The sequence below is a fragment of the Toxorhynchites rutilus genome, chromosome 3 (genome assembly GCF_029784135.1).
Source record: "Toxorhynchites rutilus septentrionalis strain SRP chromosome 3, ASM2978413v1, whole genome shotgun sequence".
NCBI lineage: Eukaryota > Metazoa > Arthropoda > Insecta > Diptera > Culicidae > Toxorhynchites > Toxorhynchites rutilus.
In genome coordinates, this window is record NC_073746.1 from 138174296 (window position 1) to 138197433 (window position 23138).

Here is a 23138-nt window from a genome sequence, read left to right on the forward strand (position 1 = left end):
ATTGTCTTTAATACTGGAAGCATTGCGGTGATAATGGTTCTGATGGAGTCGGAAACATTAAAACACATGAAAATTTAATCCAAAATGACAGTCAACTTTATAAATCCCGATTGGGAAGTTGAACTGGACGGAAAAACAGGGACATTTGGGGTTTTTGATGTCCCGTCAAGTGCTGGGTCATTCGAAGGTGAACTATTCCCACGGAAGCCAGGAGGAACCTGATTTTGCTTATCCGTTGCACTCGATTTTTTAGGCAAGCTAACAGGGGCTATCACCGGAGGGACTTGTGCTTGAATTTTGGGAGTGGTCACATTTTTGCGCCGGGGATTCCCTTGGAAAATAAATGGTGTGCTCCCGTTAGCTGTGTCCGCTTCTATTTCGTCAACTGGCAACGTGGCGAAGACATTATGTGTGTTGATTGGTTGTTGTTCTTGAGCCAGTGGAGAAGCGCCCTTTAAAATTTCCGCAAAAGTGCGCTTTGAGCGTTCCTTCAAAGAGCGCTTCTGTTTATCCCAGCGACTCTTATAAGTTTCACAAGCTGAGAGCTCATGTGGGGATCCCCCGCAATATGGACACTTATGCTCAGTCGCACTGCAGGATTTCCCAACATGTTGCTCTCCGCAAGTGGCACAGCGCTCCTTGTTGGCGCAATAATCTGCTGTATGACCAACTGATTTGCATTTGTTGCAAGTCATGGGCTTTGGCACGAAGAGTCGTACTGGAAGCCTCAATTTGTCCACCATAACGTAGTCAGGGAGGGCGGAACCAGCAAAAGTTACTCGAAACGAGTCGGACGGCGTGAATTTTGTTTTTCCCTCTTCCTGGGACACTTTTCCTAATTGATGACAGTCCAAAATTTTAACTTTTGTCAAAGGAAGCTTTTTAAATCTGCCATCTCCCTGTTTTATTAATTCACTCGTCAGACCCGTTTCTGTTATCACCCCCGAAATTTCTACGATATGGCAGGCCACATATGCGCGATATTCTAGTATGAACCGGTTGTCGACAACAATCTCGTTAGCTTGCTTCCGATCAGCCACGACAACACGTAGTTTGTTCGGTCTAACTTTACAAATTTCAACCACGGAGGAATAATTTTTTTACAGATCTTTCATGATCTGAATTACATTGAGCGGTTTCCCGTTTGGTTTGGGCCGGAAGAAAACAACCCATGAGCCATTTCCAGATGCATCTTCTGGATAGATTTTGACACGGGGAGCGGAGACAGCGGAGGAGGAAGACGAGGTCGATGGTTGAGCGGAAACGGTGACGATAGAGGGGGGTGAGGAGGTGGATGGTTGAGGGGGATCGGAAGCCACAGATGAGGGATGCGAGATCGGGGGTTGAGTTAAAGTGGATGGTTCAGGGGATCGAGAGGAGAGGGTTGCGAGTTTTTTCGAGGGGGGTTTTTTGAGGTGGGATGACTCTTCTTCCGAAGTGGTGTTTCGCTTTAGCGATTTTCCTGCCGCCGTTTGCACAACTAAAGCGGTAATACTTTCGGAGTCAGAGGTTTCCATATTAGGAAACTCTCTTTCCCCTTCTGCCATGATTATGCGGCAGTTAAAAAATACAATATTTTTCTTAATCTTAAAACTATCAAATCTTAAAAATTTTTTACTCTTAAATACCTAAACGCACCCACCGGTGCAGCTGAACTTGACGCTCGGTTGATTGCGTGCTGGGCGCTCCGCGCAAGTGAGATGGCAATCGAACACTACCACCACCAAAAAGTGCTTCTTCACGCTTTCACACTGTGTGGGATTGATCACCGATGTCTGATGCCGATAGTAATGGCGATGATATGGTGAAAACCAAAAGCCAGACGCTTTGCCAACTTTGGCTGAAGTGAACCTTTCCTTTCTGCTATCGCGAACACTGTATCCAGTTCACGCGCGACACTAATAAGCACCAATACGGGAAAAAATAGCTTCACTAACGGTATCCGATCACACCAACGGGACGTACACAAAGCGCGTGCGACTTCTCGAAGCTGTCGGCGTGGAATGAACATGGTAGTTGAAAGGTTTCGAATAGGGTGTTGAAAATAAAAGACTATCCCAAAACATCCAAATTACCTCACAATACCCATCCCGAAAAATAAAGATCAGGTTCAGGAAAAGCTAAGAAAAAGGAAAACGGACCTCATAAAAATTTTATTTAGAAAAAAAAGTGGCATTTTGTTTACTGCCTAACTTTCATTATATCGATAACTATAGCTTGTTTGTTTTGTTGTTATGTCACCAGAAAATACTGAAGACATATTCCTACAATATATATTTTAGGGAATGGATAGGGAAGACTCTTCTAAAGACACCACCAGAAAGGGCAATCATTCATTTGTAGTTGAGTTTTTTAGAATCAGGTAAGCGGAAAAAATATCATAACTAACACGTTCGTCGCCCAAAACGACTTTTCTGAGTTTCTAGCGGAGCCCAACTTGGGGATAAATTATTCAATGAAAATCAACTTAGTGTGTAGGGAACTTTGACATGATCAAGCAATATTTTAATAAAAAAAGAATAGTATAAACATTATATTGATGTGGTTATAATTTTATAATTTTTCTATATATCCTATAGTTACACTTAGGTGCCTATTCTATTGAATTCCTTATAAAAATCCTATTCAATTTGAACGAGGAAAGTGGCACCCATATCTGGGTGACGGGGCGACGAAGGTGTTAATACTGTGAACGATTACCTCTGCTTTTTTTCGGAACTTGCACGAAAAAAAAACCAATACAAAGTTTGATTTGAGCTAACAAGCTCCGCTCACCAATCTGACCGATATTCTGAAAAAACTAGAAGCTTGCACAATGCCCGCGTGTCTGGAGTGCTAAATTTCGTACGTGATTAACAACATCAGCTTCCTTCTTCACTCGGAGTGCCAGATTCCTAAGTCACGATTCGAAAATGGAAAAAAAAGAAAAAAACTCTAAAAATCCGAAGGCATTGTGGATGATGAGATCAAAACCTGACGATAATAAAATCCTGTAATCAATCACCTCTAACAGCTACGTGACTGGCATTGTGTTTCTTCCACATTTTGCGAGATAGCGAATGCTCCATAGAATGAGAATCGGTTTCCCAGATGGATGTGTGTGATTTCAAAATGATTGGATGCATGCCGGAGATGAACAGTTTTGTTTTACTGATTAATGCCGTTTTTGAGAGAAGATTATGGATAGTGTTTTATTTTTGGACTGATATGACTGCAGCTTGGCCGTTTCCTACTATCGAATATTTTACATCTTGGTCAGGAATATCGCTAATATAAGCAAATCAGCCAAAAAAAAAACTGAACATAAAATATCAAACAAAAATTTAAAGCTTGCGTGTATTATGGTTGTGTGAAGATTCGTTTTTGATCTTCCGTATCAGCTACACGATAGTTAGTTTGCCAGAAAACAACTCGAAACCCCTCGGTAATGCATTCACAACAGCTTTCGATTAGATCGATGACCCCTTACGTCTAGGGGAAACGCTGACTGTTGACTTCTACATTGTCCGAGAGAAAGCCTTATGTTCTATGTATTTTGGAGTTAATCGATGCGTTCGGTCTTAACAAGTTTGCCGGAACAAATACCCATAAATAATTATGTAAAACCCACCATAACATGATCCTGATGAAAATAACTGTTTTCCTTCTCGTTTACTTTTACCACATAAGACTAAGGTTTCGACGGGAAAGTGATGCAATGATTTTTCTGCATCCGGTCGAGATCTTCATGGAGTAAATCAACACACCTTTATCTTATCATTTATGTTCTAACTTATCTTTTACTTCTTTAATGGTACTAACGCTTCCAGAGGTACTTCGCCATCAGCCTCGGTCATAACATAAAGGGGAGCCACAAATAATTCTCATCGAATGTCTTAAAAATACAATGCTAATAATAATTATTTCACGAAAAAATTCCGGGCCAATTCCATCTTTCTCGATAAGAGTCAAATTTCAGGTGAGTCTAGAAAATACAAATCGAGACCGAATACCAAAAAAGTTCTTGATTTGATAAACAAAAATGTTGAACTTTCTAATGGAACCTTCAGATGTCAACTAAAAGACTCAGTGTTACCAGAACTCAAAATATGAATATAATAGACGAAAATCAATGAAAAATATGGGAAGTTATTGTTCGTGAGTTGCCGAATAGACATAAACAGCTAGAGACATGAATGAAAACGATTCGTCTTCGATGAGAACATAATCTTTCAAAAAACTGGGATCCCAAGATGATCAGCAGTTAATACAAGCTAACCCCAACGTGATGCAACGATCTCGGTTAGCACGTTCCAATACGCACAATCGAGCGCCTCATAAAAGCCAATCTTGATCTGACGAGAGTTCAATGGCTCCGCAGCTAGAAAATCAACCCGAGCCGAAGAATTCCTAATTCTGTGAATATGCAGAGGTATGTAACACGGAAAGAGAGAGGTCATTGATTGCGATTTACTATAGGACTCTACATTTTCAAGGTTCTGCTTCGTGTCTATTCTACTTCTTCCACAGCTGCCATGTCGAACCGATGAGCATAGACTTTTGCTCGATGATATTCATTAACCTTCTCTCGGGATCATACATCGTCGTGGTGATCCACAACAAAGCATCATATGATTCTAGACATTTTTCCGTTTATCTCTCAGGCTTGTTCAAGATAGAATTCTATAATATTTTTTACAGCTTTTTGAAGTACAATTCAGTTTCGTCATAACTGAGATGAAACGATGACTGTTTGAACAACCGTTTAAAACTAGCTATCGGCATTAAAACGACGAAACTTCTGCGGTCAGACAGTGGCCCAATCATGCCTAATTGTTCAATCGTGCAAACTTTTAATTGGATATAAGCTTGACCCCGTAAAATGTGTGGTGGCCTGCTTGATTAAATCGCCCGTTTTATTAATATTCCCCACAGTTGTCACCATCGTTATTATCATCTTTACGACTATTATGCCCGCTCCCTCCGAATCGGAACATGATGCGGCCAATTCATGCATACAAGTGTATTAGTGCTAATCAAAGACTATTAATGCACAACTGAGGACAACTTGCCTCCGGCGCATCATTTTGCCGGCTTGGGAAAGGATAAATGGTACTTAAGAGTCGACTCCGTCGTGCTTGCTAATGCTCAGCGATGATTTATCTGTCTCTCATTACGTTTACGCGTTCTCTGTACGCATGTTCCAATAAGTGCCGTGCCGAGTAAAAATTGTTGTTTAATGAAAATAGTTAATGTTTTGTTGGTGGCATTTTGGAGCAGTTTCTATACTGGGGTGTAAGTTCAAAGTTTCGAATATAAGAGCGTTTCGCCGAAACAACAAGATTTTGTGCATTAAAACGTCCTAAACAACTGAACGAAATGATGAACACTTCATTCGAATGATGAAATGTCTACGCGTTATTTGCTTGTTACTTATTGATCCAAACACTTAATTCAAGAGCTTTGAAATTGCTTTCAAAACATGCTATTGAAATCACACGAATCTGTACATAAGCGGGTGCCAAATCCATTCAGTTATGATTGAGCAGCGGTTGATGTACGATCGCTGTAATATCTGTGCTTCCCTAACTCAGACTTCAAAACCTAACCAAAAACAGGAAATGTGGCTAATTGGCTTTAATTTGATATATCGATCATTTAAGTAGTTCAAAAGTTATGTGTTTTTTTAAATTATTGATTTAAAATGTTGATTTTGTATATGTTTGAATAATTACATCGTTAAACTCTTTAGTTGTTTAGTTGTTGGGTATTGTTTGTTCACTCCATAGAAGGATGGTAAACAGTCGTTGGATGATGTGTATCAGATAAAAGATACCGAAGTGGAACGAGATATGATGAAAACCGCCCTCTGTGATCTTAGACTAGATGCCCCCTGTGCTATGAATGGATGAATTAAAGAAAAAATACTCACTGATGTCATGTGAGTCCATCTAACGGTTCCATCGTAAAGTTTGACATTATTGACGATATACGTACTCAGAACATTTTGTCATACGGACGCTATTTGTTTATTTTATATTTAGTTGAAAGTTTGGTCTCGGCAAAAAAATGGAACTGAATCGTGAACATTTTCGTGCGACGATTTTTTACGACTTTCGACGTGGATTATCACAACAAGAGTGCGTCAATCAACTTAATTTGACTTTTGGCGATGAAGCTCCATCAAAAACTACTGTGTATCTGGTATAGTGAATTCAATCGTGGTCGTAGTTCGCTGTCCGACGAGTTTCGTGAAGGTCGTCCAAAATCGACTGTAGTGCCAGAAAACATCGATGCTGTGCACGAAATGATTAAGCAAGATCGTCATGTAACCTATTGTGAGATTGAGGCATCCCTAAGCATTAGTTCCACCAGCATATATGCGATTTTACATGAACACTTAGTTGTGCGAAAATTATGTTCACGTTGGATCCCACATAATTTGACAATCGCTCAAAAAAAAAGGCTCACGACAAATCGATTTGAAGATCATTTTCCTAGCTGAATCCAATCCTTTTCCAGCTTCTTCTGCATCGATACCAACGTAAACATTCTCATGCTTTTTCGGAAAGTGTTCAAAATCTTTCACATCAAGCGAATCATTGCACGTAGCTCTCCAAACATAAGTTACCCAACATGATCATCAATAACATTCTTGTCTCATTAGAAAGTTCTCAAACATGAGAAGAAGTGCAATAGACGTTATGGTTATACTTAACATAGAACGAAAAGAATAGCTTAAGCTCTTCAATTCGCTCAATATTTCGCTTAACAACTGCTTTCAAAGAAAGCAATTTTGTTTCATAAATCAAAAAATCAAATCTAGCTATGCATGCACTGTATTAAAATTAATATTTGAAACTGAATTTTCAAAAATCTGTAAATTCTATATCTTTGCCGAAAATCTGTATATACTGTATATACAGATTCTGTATCTGAAATTTGGCGAAAAATCTGTAAAATACAGAATATTATGTATATGTGGCAATCCTGCAGACAGCTTAAACCAAACAAGTCGTTCTCGAGCGGGAACACACCTTGGTTTTTATTTATAATAATTGAAATAAATCGTTTCATGTATCAAGTCATTTTTAACACAACTGCTACCATATACAATTTTATACTCACCCTTGTACTAAATTTTTCACAATACACGATCGGTCATTGATATGAAATTTCACGAAGCAACCAACATTAAAGTTCCAAATTTAAATTTTATTTGCTAGAATTAATCGTATCACTCACCCTACTTGAAAATTAAAAATGCCCCCGACTTGCATTTATTTGCAATGTCGATTTCCCCCGGGTACCTTAGTTCAGATATCTCTGTTAGGGAATACATTTCGGTAGGAACAAAAGTTCCCCCTACTTTCAGGTATTTTCATTGCCGGTTTTCCCCAGGCAGCTTGGTTTTGATGTCTCTGTTGGAGAACACATTCGGTAGGAACAAAAGTTTCCCCTACTTTTATGTATTTGCAATGCCGATTTCCCCCAGGCAGCTTGGTTTTGATGTCTCTATTAGGGAACATATTTCGGTAGGAACAAAAGTTCCCCCTACTTTCATGTCTCTGTTAGGGAACACATTTCGGTAGGAACAAAAGTTTCTCCTACTTTTATGTATTTGCAATGCCGATTTCTCCCAGGCAGCTTGGTTTTGATGTCTCTGTTAGGGACCCGTCGCATGTGTCGTCAATTTTGACCAATCAGAAGTGGATATTTCTGTTAGGAAGGGGTTGAGATTTTTCAATTGTTTGATAGTTAGTTTCATGACATATATAATTTTCTTCAATATAACAAATTGTTATGGAGTACCGGAATCGATTGACGCAAACATTTCATCAATCCATCATGAAATGACTGAGCAATAAGCGTTTGAAATTGGACAATTTTCACGATGTGCTCGATTCTCGATTTTCAATTTGTTCCCCAATATGTTCACGAAAGACGTAATCCTACGTCAAAAGTAATTTTTGGAAAAAATTAGAATAAAATGATCTTTCCGACCACCCTAAAATGGAAATGATTACCTATTTAATTTGATTTGATTGTGATAATCCAAATCGGTACAGTAGTTCAAAAGTTTTGAGTTTAAAAAAAAAACATTTTTGGAAAAAAAATAGGAAAAATTTGATTTTTGGGCTACCCAAAAATGGGAATGATCAGCCAAATGATAAAAAACGGGTCTAATGTTTTGCGATAAAGAACAAAACTACCACTTTTCACGAAAATCTGGCACAGTTCTTAATAGAAAGTAATATTCACTACTTTGACCCATTGTCACCCCCTCTAAGGGGTGAGATTGGGTCAACTTTCATCTAATCGTAGTTCAGTGAAAAATTAATATTATTCAACAATTCCTTGAACACCTACGAGTGTTCATCATTAGAGAACATTCCTACGTAATCAGAATTGTGTTTTACTCTAATTTACGATAGTTATTCAACAAAAAGTTCGAAAACTACCTTTTTTGACCGATTTTCATCCCCATCGGCGGTACCTCAATTGTGCTTTGTTCAAATGTAAGAAATTTCACACGCGGAAAAAAATCTGTACCAATCTGTACTTTTTGACGAAAATCTGTACTCTGTACAGTACAGATCTGTACCAAAAATAACGAAATAACCGTACCTTTCCAGACTAATCTGTACGTGTGGCAACACTGCTTCTGATGTATGGGTTACTTGTTGGAAATTGTAAGGGCTATTCAAATAATTTTTATTTTTGTTTTTGTTTTTGAAGAAAATGAATTTCAATTAAAAAAAATGTTTTCATTGTTATTTTTCTTTAAAAATATTTTGGTAATGTTTTATGAATGCTGGGGGATTCAGGTTCGTGGGTTGAGTACTCCAAAACGCTCCAAAGATGCATCTTTAGCACTGGAGTGTACCTACCAACGTAGGATTTGTGTAATTAGTAATTTGTCCCAATTGAATTCCTTCCTTTCCTACTGAATACCGTCCTTTCCAAATCCTTCACGAATCCAATTGTCCGCTTCCCTTTTCCTCCATAGACTAATGTAGTAATATACAACTCCAACCACATAATTTTTAATGTATACAAATTTATTAGAACCACTTTCCCATTTTTTACAATAATATAATTTTTGTATTTCAGGATATCTATTCCTTGGTGATCTGTCGGATACTGGTTACTATATCAAACTTATGTCCTTTTTAACGTGTACTATTGAGTTTCATTCGTGTTCGGATTCTATTGCTATAATTTTCTGAGTGTATTGCGAGTGTCCCTTATCTGTATTTATTTGTATAACAGTATGTACAGGGTGGTCATTTTGTGTGTCAGTTTGGCTTCGAATTCACTGTTTCATTTAAGTTAATTTTTAGGAATTTAGCCAATGTGCTGGAAAAAATGTAATGAAGATGGTCGAGTTTCGAACGACATAGTATGCGCTGCTATAACTATTTCGCAAATAGTGACGTCAGTCGTTGTGTTTATCTTTGATTGCCCACCGCATCCATGTAAAAATGCTATTTTCAGGAAGTAATTTATCAATTAAAAACGTACATTTTTGTAGAGCTCCTGCTGAATATGAGGCTAATGTGATAACGTGGAGTGAATATTTGTGAAATCACGTCGAAAAAGACGGATAAAAGTAATATTTCATGTGCTATTTTCACTTCGCCACGTTCATAGAAATAAACGAAGTTTCATTATTTTACCGCTATGAAGTTGATGTTTCGAAGGCTCTCAGTGTCGGTGTGTATGTTGTTAGATAATAATCGCCAATTAATCAAAATTTCACCGAAAATGTTACTGCTTTCGAGAACTAAGCATACGACTGTTCTCTGGACCTTTTTACCACATGAATAATCGAAATAAGCCACGATATAATTGTCATCTGTTAAAAAACATCCAATTGAATGATTTCGTGAGAATTTTGGCTCAAATGATCATGCAACCGTGAGTATTTTCAACATTGTTTTGTTTCTTCCACATACATTACATATTGAATGCAAATAATTATGACACGATATTTTGCTTGTTAATACAGATCCACTTCGCCTACTGCTGTACCTCATTTGAATTTAGCCAAACAATGAAAACTTAAACAATTTCCTGCATTTTATACTTTGACCATAATATTGAAGATATGATAGTTTTTGAGTTATAAAATTTTGTAAAAAATAAAGAAATTTTGTTAACCCTTTTCAAAAAGTAGTCCATTTTTTAATATTTCAGGTATGCATATTTGTTTTAATGAACAATGTTTTTACATCCACCTCGTTTCACTGCTCTCTGATATGGTGTTGCCAATGACCAGTCGAGTTGGCATGATCAGTCTTACGAACGAAGAGAGTTATTATACTCTGCACTATATACATCATTTCAACCAAGCTCTTACGCATTTCTGGAAACTAAAAAAAATCAAGTGGCTGTAACTTCTGACACGTAGTGTATGAGTCAATGCACGATGTCGCCTTGTAAACATTGGTGATGCTTATTCCGTTTGCTTATACAATTCACTACTAAAGTTGATTCTCAACTCTTTTTGAAATTAAAACAAGCGATAATCGTTGATTCGAGTATAGAAAGAGACTGAAAATAAGCTTCAACAAAGATCGACTACAGGTCGGACTCGATTATCCGGAGTATTGATTTTTTTTTTCACTCCGGATAATCGAATCCTCCGGATAATCGAGTCATAAAAAAAAACAATACTGCCATACAAGTTTCTGCATAACTCAAGAACTAATCAATCAAACAAAACCAAATTTGGCATGTGGAGGTTTTAGGAGACAATAAATGTTTCTAAGGTGGTTTGACACTCCTCCCCCTCTCTACAGGATGGAGGGGGGGGGTTGGTTTGTCTGAATAAATCGAGAACTAATCAAGCAAATGGAATCAAACTTGGCATATAGAGGTTTTAGAGATCGATAAACGTTTCTATGGTGGTTCGACACTACTCCACCGTCTCTAAGGGGAGGCTGCCATACAAATGAAACACAAATTTCTGCATAACTCGAGCACCATTCAAACAAATCGTGCCAAATTTGCCATGTGCAAGTTTCAGGGGGCACGAAACATTTCTACGGTGGTTGGACACCCGTTCTCTCTCTAAGTGGGGGGCTGCCATACATATGAAACACACTCTTCTGTATAACTCGAGAACTGATCAAGTATTATGTACGAAAAATTTTTCTATGATGATATGACACCCATCTCTTCTCTGGAATGGAAAGGGGGTCCCATAAAAATGATACACATATTTCAACCAAACATGGCAATTGAAAATTTTCGGAAAACTCTTAAGGAAAAAGAGTTCTACAATTACATAATGACAGACGTTTATGTTTGTGCTAACGAAATTGATCTTCGTTCGAAAATGAAAATGGATTTTAATGTGATAAAACGCACTCCTATATCGTCTTCTAGCTATATAAATTAAAATCTATCATTTATTCCATTTAACGGAGAAACATGTTACAGGTCGGACTCGGTTATATATAATCGCAATTTCACTTTCAATGTTAATTTTCGAATCCAATACATAATCGAATCACAAAAAAACTATTTTTCTATTAATGTTTGACATTCATTCCTTACTAAAAAAATTGTTTTCTTCAAATTCGATCATCTATAGGATTTGAAAAAAATTGTTGAAAAAAAATGGTCGACTATATATAATCGAGTCCGACCTGTATTTGCAAGTGGTTGAAAAATCTTGAACGAGAATTGTGTCTGAAATAATCTGATATTATAATGACGAGTTTTAGTAGAAGTACTAGGAATTTTACAGTAAAAGGTAATTTTAAAGGGTAGATTAGAAGATCAATCAATGAACAATTCTGCGAACCATGAACAGCGCTCAGTAAGAAAATGTGGATGGGATAACGAAAAATAAATTTTGGGTGGGACGAAGTTTGCCGGGTCAGCTAACAAATAATAAAATCTCAAGTAATGTTGAAGAAATCATAAATCATAATAAAATAAGTCATAAAGTCATAAGCCATAAGTCTTTAATATCGTGCTAATCGCCGCGTAGAGTACCAATAATAGTACTACATCTTTGCTCATCGGGTTTCCTGATCTTGTTGCATATATTTCAATAAACATTTTGTGCAGCCATGTAAATATTCAAAAATATTGAAATAATTCCAGCATTCTTTTCACTCGCACATTCTGCTCGGGCAATCGTTTTTTTGTCCTTTCATAGAACCATTCCTGATTACATCTGATAGTCAGTGAGTACACGAGCAAGCAAGCTTCTAGTCCATCGATCCGGTCGTGTTGATTGTCACCACACAACTCGATGTCGTTGTTGTATTTTTTAATTGTATTGCGTTTGTTGTCGCGTTTCTTCTACTGGAATTCAAATAATAAAACTTAAATTAAGAAAAAAAAAGTCAACCACAGTAAAAAGTTGTTTTCCGAGAACAACAAACAACGGTTCGAGTAGGTAGGCGCACAGGGCGCGAGGGAATGTCAACCCAAAGCTGCGCAGACACGGAGTGAGGAAAAAAAATCTTCCTCCGCTGCCGCTCCGTATAGACAGCATGTCCAGGAATGGGAAATGAATTACGTTACGTATCGGACAGCAGCCAGTTTTGTGGTCGCGCAGAAGCTGTTGTCCCTGAACTCTGCCAATGAACTCGCGCAGGACGCAGACTCAAGATGTATGTGACTTGAATTGACCGAGCGAAGAGATTCGTCGATGGCGCACAGAAATGAAGAAAACAAAAAGACTCGGTGGCGCTGTTGCTGCATTGCATCAGACCGGCTTAGGCTGCGCATGGAAGGCGCGTGAGATAATCGGGGTTTGTTTACCAAATTCTTCCCCAATGATTCCGGTTCTTTTCCCTTTCACTTTGCGTTCGTGGGAGTGCGATCTCGATCGCGGCATTTGAGGAGAATTTGAATTTTGTTACAGCGCGGACTCGATTATATACAGTTTTTGATTTCTTTTCACTGTATACAATCGAATCCTGTATATAATCGAGGCAAAAAAATTTTTTTTTTATTATTTGTTTTTTTTGCATGTATTTTTCATTTTTTGAAAATAAAAGAGGAATTTGAATTTTTGATTCATCCCCTTAAAGTCAGAAAGCACCTTTCTCACACGAAAAAAATAAATTTATGAAGATTATCTCAGGAGGTGATAGGCGATCATATTTGACGAAAAAATTCCTCTTACGCATATGTTCGAATTGACAATGACAGAGTTATAGAACTTTTTTTCTGTTTCGGACTCTGTTGCCTCAAACTGGCTCTACATTACAAAGTACGCTACGGAAGACGATTATGATTAAGATGAGAAAATTCAGTGCAGGATATAGTAGTGGAACAACTAAATTAGTGGATTTTAAATTAAACTAGATTGTTTCTATCAATTAAATTGAAGTTCTTTAACCGCTCTACAATTTGTTCTTTGACGCCCAACTTCTATCTTTCTTAATTTGGCTGCAATACCGATATAGACAATTCCTGGTGAAAATTAAAGCAAAACCTTCAAAAATCACGATTTTTACCCCACAGTACATGTAATAGCTACTTAAACTTCACCTTAACTTTGAAAGATTACATTTCTTCTTGAAATAAGCCATATTTAAAAAAAAAAATTTCCAAACTGTATATAATCGAGTCCAAATTTGTATATAATCGAATCACATATAAACGAGTCTGTATATAATCGAGTCCGACCTGTATGACTTTTAAAAGGCGGTAGTTCTAAACAATTGTTCCAGCTCTGGTCTGGCATTATCGTTACTGCAAATTTTTCTTCAAAATTTATTTGTTCTTATATTTTTCTGAACACGAAATATTGCATTTAGTTGTCAAAGAAACCAGTTGTGTTTTTAATTTTTTTAAGTTTTGACGTAGGACTACGTCTTTCATTTCTGTACCGGGGTGTAAGTTCAATGTTTTGAAAACGAGAGAGTGACGCTGGAGTGCAAGGTTTTGCACGTTAATACCTCTTTACCGGCTGAATGGAGCGGTATAATAATCACTTCATCCGAAAGATAAAATGTCAACGAGTTATATGATTGTCACTTATTGGTAAAAAAAAATCGTTTCAATAGCTTAAAAATAACTTTGAAAGCAAGCTATTGAAATCATCATTGCTCATTGATGATGTTTGGTGATCGCAATGTGTTCCCGAACACGGACGCAAAATCTAGGCACCTGGAGAAACCGTCATAGCGAATACATGCAAGCTGCGACTTCTTTTGCTCGCTTACATTAGTGTTTGAGAAACCATAGTGGACACATGCAAGGCGTGAGTACTTTTACTCGCATCAGTTTCTGTTCTGCTTTCGTATGGAACAGTCATGAAAAATTATTTGCGTGTGAATGAGTCTAAGCGAAGGAATATTCGCATTTGCGCATTCGACTTGGTGTTCCCGTGATGCAATCCAATTGACGAATTTACACAAAGCAGAATCAGCTCATGCGACACCTACATTAGAGTTCAGAACCACAAAAATTCTACGCACTGAAAAGCAAGATTCGGTCGTGATTAATCATTTTATTACTATTTAGATTCATTTCAACCATTAAATGTCCTCAGTATATGGTAAGAAAGTTAGGGCTTTGTATATTTACGATGATTTCAACACGCGATTGGACCAAAATCATTGATAATTTTCGAAAATTTCGAGTTTGATTATGCATACATCTTATTAATACTGTGGATAATGGTGATGAAATCGTAATCGTATTAAGTTGGATTATATAATTGATAATGTAACGGCCGATACAAGAAGGATTTGCAGTATTTTTAGCGCAACACATGCTACTCATCGTTTATCTAGTTGAATAAAAAAAATTTAAGTTACAATACTTATACCAAGCAATTCTTCAAAATATACATGCCACATTGTAAAATGGCGATTTTATAACCTTTCTGATTTTTCTAAAAAATTTGAACGACCAGAAAAACAAAACATCATAATTTTCCTCGCTGTGCCATCTGGTTGTAAATCTAACGTAAATTCGTCAATAGCATCAGTTTCTGTTCTGCTTTCGCATGGAACAATCATGAAAAATTGCCACATAACGATAAAAACGAAATGAATTTTATGCAAGGTTATATAGACTTTATTTCGTTTTCATCGTGAAGAGGCGCCCTCAGTTTCTATTCTGCGCATGGAGTGATCATAAACAATCTCGTGTTATTCTCACGAAAACAAAAATGAATCATGTATCAAACATCTTCATTTGCTTTTGCAAGGCCACTCAAATTCCATCGGTTCGTTTCGGGACCACCAACAAGTTCGAAAGAGTTGAATTTTATGTTAATAACAATTCCATACTTATACTCATAAAACCACACACTAACAAGAAAAACTTTCAGCAAATTTTCAAAATATTCATTCACTAATTCATTTAGAATTGATTCAGATGCAATTTCAAATAAATGATTACCGAACCAACGGTAGTCCTTCGTCCACCTTGCGGTTGTATCACAGATGTAGCCCACTTCTTGTTTTTTTTTAAATAGAAGTCTGCATAAAAATTCCAAAAACATAAGGAGATTTTAATTTCATTCTTCCAAATTTTGTTTCCATCGATTCATCCAAAATTATTAGATATTTAATAGAAAATTAAACATTATCATCATATTTATCATATTGCTGGAGAAAATTAATAACTGTGAATAATTTTTGAAACGAAAATCTAACACATGGTTCTATCTCAGAAATGGAACTATAAATACAGCGAACATATTTTCCCGTAATTTAATGTTTTTCATCGACCATTGAGGGTTATTCGGCAAATCTTTCACCCGACACAATCATCATGCAATGAAATATGACTGCATCCAGGAAGGGCAGAAAACAGTGTGCTTGTATATTTGCGATTCCTGTATACATAAATTTCAATTCTGCGGTTGTATTCCCTTCACTCCTCGCTAGAATTATCTCATTCTGATCCAGCGGTGCGAATCGCATCGCTCAATATTATCGGGGTACATGAATGTGTACTCGCACATATGGGGGGTATAACTGCGTCGGCAAACAATTTGATCATCAGAAAAAGTGAAATGAGATGAAATTAATATCAATTCAACTCGTGCGTGTCAGGTTAATCAGATTCCGCGCGTCGTGGGGTTGTGTAAACGGTGGGGTGAGTCGCTGCCACCATACATGAATAATCGATAACGTGATCCTACCGAAAAGCTGTACGGGTTGACACAGACGAAAAACGGGCCGCGATTGGTACCGCTGTTCACATTATAAATGTATTCACTACAAACATGAGGTAACATTCTGTCGACCTCAGCTGTTAATTGGACATTCCATTGGACAGTTGGACAGTGGTGGAATCGCAGTATCACCACAGAACCGAAGTTCAACTTCAAACAATTCACTCTCCGAAAAGCGGTTCCTTTTTCCAATGGAGATTCGAATGACAAATAACCATAACCAATCTATTGGCGAGACGTGTTATATTGATTATGGTATGGTATTATGGTTATGATTAGATAAATGTTACCAAAAGTGATGAGAGCACTCTCATTTCGAAGACATCGATTTCAAATGATTCCCGTCGAGCGTTGTGTAAAAATCATTAAACTTAAACAGGCCACTGAACTGAAACAAAGTGTTACTCTGAAGCACATTGATGTGTGAAGCACGTTTGCACTCGCCGAAACTAACATCCTTGAACTGTAAAATTATTCTTCGTCCCATGATTTACGCTTCAAATTGCATGACCCTCGTCGTCTTGTGATGAAACTGAAAAAAACATGAGACAAAAACCTAGCGAAAACAACACAAAAGTGTTCTGAACTCGAATTGAACTTCGGGTGCTTTTAGCAGCCAGCCCGGATCTATTCTACGGAACGTTAGCGCCGGAACTCAACCAATCGAAGCTGAACACCGTCGGCAGTCGAACGGGGAAGCCCTGCCGAAACAACATCATGCTACACGGTGGCGTCTCCACGGATATGCTCACTCAAAAAGAGGGCGCACATCGGAATCAGAAAAGCCTAACTGTTACGTAAAACTAACTTCCTTGGTAGCCGTTCCTTGTCGATGACCAGCGCAAGCAGCACATTTCGGGGGGATCCGTGACATTGAGAGAAGTGAAACGAGTCGGCGAATGTTCTTATTTCCACGCAGCGATGACTTTATTTTTTTGCTTTTTGAGTGGGGCTCTCTGTCTCTATCATAGGACAGATAATTCTTGTTACCCAGTTTGTAAAATTAGAAAGTTTAGCGTGCGCTTTTTTCGTCCATTGAGTATTTTTTTCATATTGTATAACATTTAACCCCATGAGTTTTCTCCCGAAATTGTTTTTTTCTCGTACATTCACGATCGAATACAGACGACACTTCTCGAATTTCACTCAATGATGAAATGAAACGCTTTTCGAATTCAATAAAATTGAACACCTTTTATTCATAACCTAGGTGATTTCAGCAACAACGGCCCGATTCGATGGTGAATTTGCCTTTGAATTGACAGAGTTGTTTGTAATTGAAACCCGGTGAATAAATCCTCGACTTATTTAAAAAATTACCGTCAATGTCGGATTGACTCCACTTTCTTCAACTATTATGATGCATTATATTCGCATCGCATAACGCTATTAGAAATCAACCATTGGGCATTCGTCGAGAATTTTGTTGATTCTAATAAGTGGCAGTAAAACAAAGTTGAGTCAACGGTAGGAATTTTATTTTGCACCTGCACAACATAATCCTGGTGTCTTCTAAGGAAACTTCAGCGTATTTCAATATTGGGATATCACATTCTTAGATCCACATAACAAAGAAACAATTCACTGTAGTCAATCGTGCATCCATGTTGGAAAACGACGGGTTATATCATACCCTGCATATCGCGATTGCGATGCTGTATCAATCGTTCAGCAGCTGCATGTGCTTCTCGTTTCTTCTTTGTTGCCTTGCACTAATTCGCGACGCATGTTCTATGTAATAGAATAGTGCTTTTTTTGCAAGTGATGAAAAATCGCAAACGACAATTATATTTTCATGTGCTATTTTTACACATTCACCCTAATAACGGATCCATCGTTAAGGACTTGTAAACTTTTTGATGTAGGACTACGTCTTTCAGGAAACAGATCACGTTTTTATAAAACAAAGTTAACGTTAATAACTATTCTCGCCGCGAACGGGTTTTGACGATATACATACCAATCGAATCGGAAGTTATCTAAGATTTGTTTGATACACTGTACATTACAATCCCATAGTTTGTAAATGGCTTAAATTGATGAAAATTGGAAGCATTCCCATTTTCCCTTACATTTGTTTTGTTCATTTGTGTGCTTACCTAACCGTGCTTTAATAACGAGCAATTCATGCAGCCGCGAGAACCGAAACAACGAAGAGGGATAACGAAAAGAGAATATTTGCGACATAAACTCCATACGCTGTCGCTAGCGTATAAATATTACATATCCTCTGAGGAAAATGTTCAGTCTCTTTCTATATTCAAAACAACGAACATCGTTTATTCTGTTCGTTTTCTGTCATCTTCGTTCCCCCTCGAACTGTTGATGTGTGCGAATACTTCACTCGTTGTGCATCTGGCATTACAATCAACACATCGAGCCGAGTCGAGGGCAAAACAGTCGTAATCATAATGTTTTACGCCACATTATGTAGGTAACAATCAAGTTGGGTCATCATCGCCGGGAATGAACCTTCTGCTGGAATGCTATGGGTTATTTAATTTACCCATTCCAGTCGCAAAATTGTCTCCACCAAAAATGACATCCGCGTAATACAACTGCAACTGCTCCTCACGAAGCAATCGTTTCTTTTCGAGGCCATCAATACTTTTTTTTTTATCTGTATTATAGTGATTTTCAACTCATTTGGCTGGTTCGTCACTTTTTACTTCCATTTTTGGAAGAATGTCGGGAGTGAGAATTGAACTCGTGACCTTTAGCGTGAGAGGCATGGATGTTACCACTACGCCAGATCGCCTCCACGCCATCAATACTAACTAAAGAGTTTATTTTGAGAAGAGCGTGTATATCAGGGTACCAATTAATGTAAAATCGACCCTAAAATTTCAAAAAGTTACCCCATACAAAATGTTCACCACCACGAAAAAACTTCTTATACAAAATTTCCGTTCAATCGAACTTAAAGGAGAGTGGTGCAAAGCGGTCAAAGTTTGAGTTTTTTGAAAATCGGAAAACCACCTAAGGGGGCAGGAAATCGGAATTTTCGAAACAATTTTTTGATGCCAAATGTCTTAAAATTGTATTAAACGTTGAGATCTACTGTTATTTCGAAAAACAAATTTTTTTGTCAAAAATCGACACTCCGGTACTTTTTTTCCGGAATACACAACGAAACGTATGGTTTTGGGTCCCAATAAAAACAGTTATTCCGATTTTTCATTCGGAACTTGCTGCAAAATGTTAATTTGCACTATAATATACCTTATGCAAAGTATTAGCTCATTCGGACTTCATTTACTAGTGTCCAAGATGTTAAAATTTGAGTTTTTTTTGAAAACCCGGAGCTTTTTAACCGGAAATCGGGGTTTTCAAATTTTATTTTTGATGCCAAATATCTTAAAATTGCATAACACGTATAGATTTACTAAAAAAATTTTTAAAAAATTGACTTTTCAGACAGAAAATCGACCAAGCGCCAATTTTTTTTCATGAAAAAAACATTTTCTTGTTGGCGTTGGCTGAATGACGGAAGATGCTCATAAGTGCAATACCACTGGGGCACCACTGAACAACATGTAGCATTACTTTGGTACTTGTTTATGAAATTTTGTGGTAAATGAATGTGTAATAACGATGGGTGCTGGTGGGACAAATATTTAATAGCATGTGTACGTGTGTCAAATGCAAAAAAGACCACCGGGAGCGCGATAAATACTCAGTGCGATTGCATTGTGCATTGACATGAAGAAATAGATTGCGACACATGACCAGTTCGTGTATTATTCTCCCAAAGGCAAGAAAGAATCGCTTTCTAGAACTGCTTCTACAATGCCACGCAAGTCTTTTCGGGCTCACCGAAACTATCTATTGAAGAATTATTTTCTTAGGATCATTTCGTTGCATTTAGAACTTTACGTACATCAGGCGAAGGCAGTTTCAAATTGTAATAATGTGAATGAAAATTATTACTTGATGTGATTTTAAAACATAGAACATAGTTTAAACACAGGTTCTTTATAACGGATGATGCAGTGTGCATGCAGTCTATTCGGAATTACCTCAAATCTGGTGGAGAACCTGATTTCCAGTGTTCCAATCCCACCCACATATTGAATTTTTGTTTTTCTTGTTCAAGTAGGAAGCTCTGGGGATTGAAATCTTGAATTCTCTGGAGTTTGTGCCTAGATGCATGGGTACAACTGTTCCAAATGGGCAGAGATGTAGCTTACGTTGCAGGATTTTTTTCCTCTGCTGCTCTGTATTTGCATTTCAAGTAGGCGACTGATTTGCACAGCAGCTTTCATGATGGTAGATGTATATAAAAATAATTATAGGAGGTTGTGTTCAAGACACGAGCGCATTTTTAACGTAGGACTACGCTGTTATTTTATTCAAGACGCTTGTTTATAACTTCGAATATTATTTTAGAATGCTCCGAATTTTTTTTTGTAGAATAAGTTTACGATAATTAATTGATGATTCATTTTTGTCCTCGCATAACAATACACTAGCTGATCGTATGTCGGAATTTGTTTTCATGTCATGTTTCCATACAAATGAAACACAAATTTCTGCCTTACTAGAGAACTATTCAAAAAAATTAAACCAAATTAGGCATATTGAAATTTAAGGGTGCTATAAATGTTTCTATGATTGTTAGACTGTCCACCCCCTCTCTAAGGGCATAAAGTAACTCATAATATTCCAGCACGACATTCACGATGATCTAGCTTGATACTCCTCAAATAATTGTGTGGCGCACAACCTTAACGCCTGCTTCGTCATAGCGTCAGTTCGATGCATTGATGCAATATCAAAGGCACCACGAAGCCCTGATGATGACGGAAAACAAGCGATGTTCACTGCTTCCAACATAGAAAAAGACTGAATATTGACGGAAAACAAGCGATTTTCACTGCTTCCAACATAGAAAAAGACTGAATATTTGCCCTGAACAGAGATCTATTATTCACACTATAGCGCAAATGTTCCCCTTCCGCTATCTCCCATTTTTGTTTATATTATCACGGCTGCATAATTTGTATCATCAAGAAATCGTTCAACTGCTCTCACTCTTCTCAACAGAATCTCTTTCTGTTCATATTGCCGGTCTCGATTAACGTAGCTGTCATCCTTGGTGGAGAGTGTTTTGCTACAGGGATGCGACACCAAATCACACACAAAATCCCAGAACAATTATTTTCTTGCTGAGTCGATGATAGCCTAGTTTAATGATTCCCCACACAATTGTGTAGCTCAGAAACTTAATGCCAGAGTAATCAGCGAGTGAGTAATTTGGTCGCGTCTACAACTCAAGCTGAAACGAATACGTGTGATGACACAAAACAAGGAATAACAAGCGATGTTCATTGCTTCAAGTAAAGAACGAGACTGGAAGTTTATCTCAGCAGAGATCCAATATTTTTGCTCTAGCAAATATTCCCCTTAGTTCTTCCTTTCTTGGTGAATTAAAGAGACTTTAAACTTATTTGATTCATCTCTAGCCTTCGAAAGGGCCCTTGGAAAATTCTACTTTTTCCTCGTATTACTCGTATTATGTCTATGATGGTGATTGCAAGGCATCGGCTTTGTTTGTTGTTAATGGTCGAATTTTAACGTTCGAAATCATTCACGTTTTCGATGTTTAGTTGTTAGAATTTTATTATACACCCCATCCTTTCTTTTGAAACGTTGAAACGTTCTGCGTTTCAAAAGTTCAAGGGGGATCCAAAGTATGAAGCTACTAATTAAATACGAAGAACAAATTATATGGAGATTAGAATAAATTATATTTTTATTTTTTTTTTATTTGCAGGCACTAGACATACATTCCAATGGAATAATGGAAAGTCAGTCAGGTAAGTGGTAACATTCATTCTCGGTTTACATCTTGCTAGTTTAGAATTTGCATTTACGAATATTTCCGTAAATATATTAGGAAAAAGGAATTCATTATTTTCTCGGTAGCTGGCTTTAGTGATCAACATCTCGTGTAATATCGATCATACAATTTCAAGTTTACGCTCGTTGTAAAGGTGACATTTCACACTAAAAAAATCCTTTCCTGTTTTTTGTTAGTTACATTCAGTTGTAAGTTACGGAGTGTTAACAATGGAAGTCAACAAAGAGAAAATTCGGTACATTTTACACTTTCGCATTTATAAAGACGAAAATGCAAGCCAGACCGCTGAAACTGTGAAGGGTGTTCATGGTTCCGATACTGTAACAGTAAAATACGTGCAATCATTTTTTTGACGTAGGATTACGTCTTTCATTTCTATACCGGGGTGTAAAATCAAAGTTTCGAAAACGAAAGCGTTACGCCGGAGACCGAGTTTTTGAGTGTTAATAGCTCCTAAACAACTGAACGAAATGGTATGATAAACACTTCATTCGAAAGATAAAATGTCTACGCGTTCTATACTTGTTACTTTCTGATCCAAAAACTTGTTTCAATAGTCTTAAATTTGCTTTCAAAATAGGCTATTGAAATCACCAATCGGTATATAAGCGAGCGCCGCTCGGAAATCCACTCAGTTCTAATTGAACAGCGATTGGAGCATGTTGTCGCTGTTGTGGTGAAGCTCTTCATTTATCATGAAAGCGCGGATAAACGGTGTCACCAAGAGCCTGTTTGTGCACCTTAGGCCAGAAGGGAATCCATCAGGAGGAGAGTGATGCTACAAACGGTTCCCCGGGAAAATCTCGAAGCAGCCGCTACACACACACATACATGCACGGAATTCTTTCCGTTTGGATCGAGAAAGATCCGGAAAATAATCTGCCAGTTCCTCTAGGAATTTAAAAATACATTCATGTGAAAGAGTTTATTTGAATGTTTTCTATCCATGTAACACTGTGACCAAATATGTTTCAATCAAGTGCTATTAACAGATGGTTATCGAGTTAGCATTAACCACTGGTGGGCTTCCAGTATCGAGGAAAATGTGGAAATATCTAATCGTTACTGAAAATAATCTGCCAGTTCCTCTGGGAATTTAAAATTATATTCATATGAAAGAGTTTATTTTAA

General features: G+C 37.4%; 1 protein-coding gene across 1 annotated transcript in view; it reads left to right on the forward strand.

The window, feature by feature from the left end:
• Positions 1-21920: 21920 nt before the first annotated feature.
• LOC129779143 (protein gustavus) overlaps positions 21921-23138 on the forward strand; it is a 385901-nt gene continuing 384683 nt past the window's right edge. The window contains exon 1 of the mRNA XM_055786428.1: positions 21921-21963. The gene's annotated coding sequence lies outside the window, so the exon portion shown is untranslated. The remainder of the gene's footprint in view (positions 21964-23138) is intronic.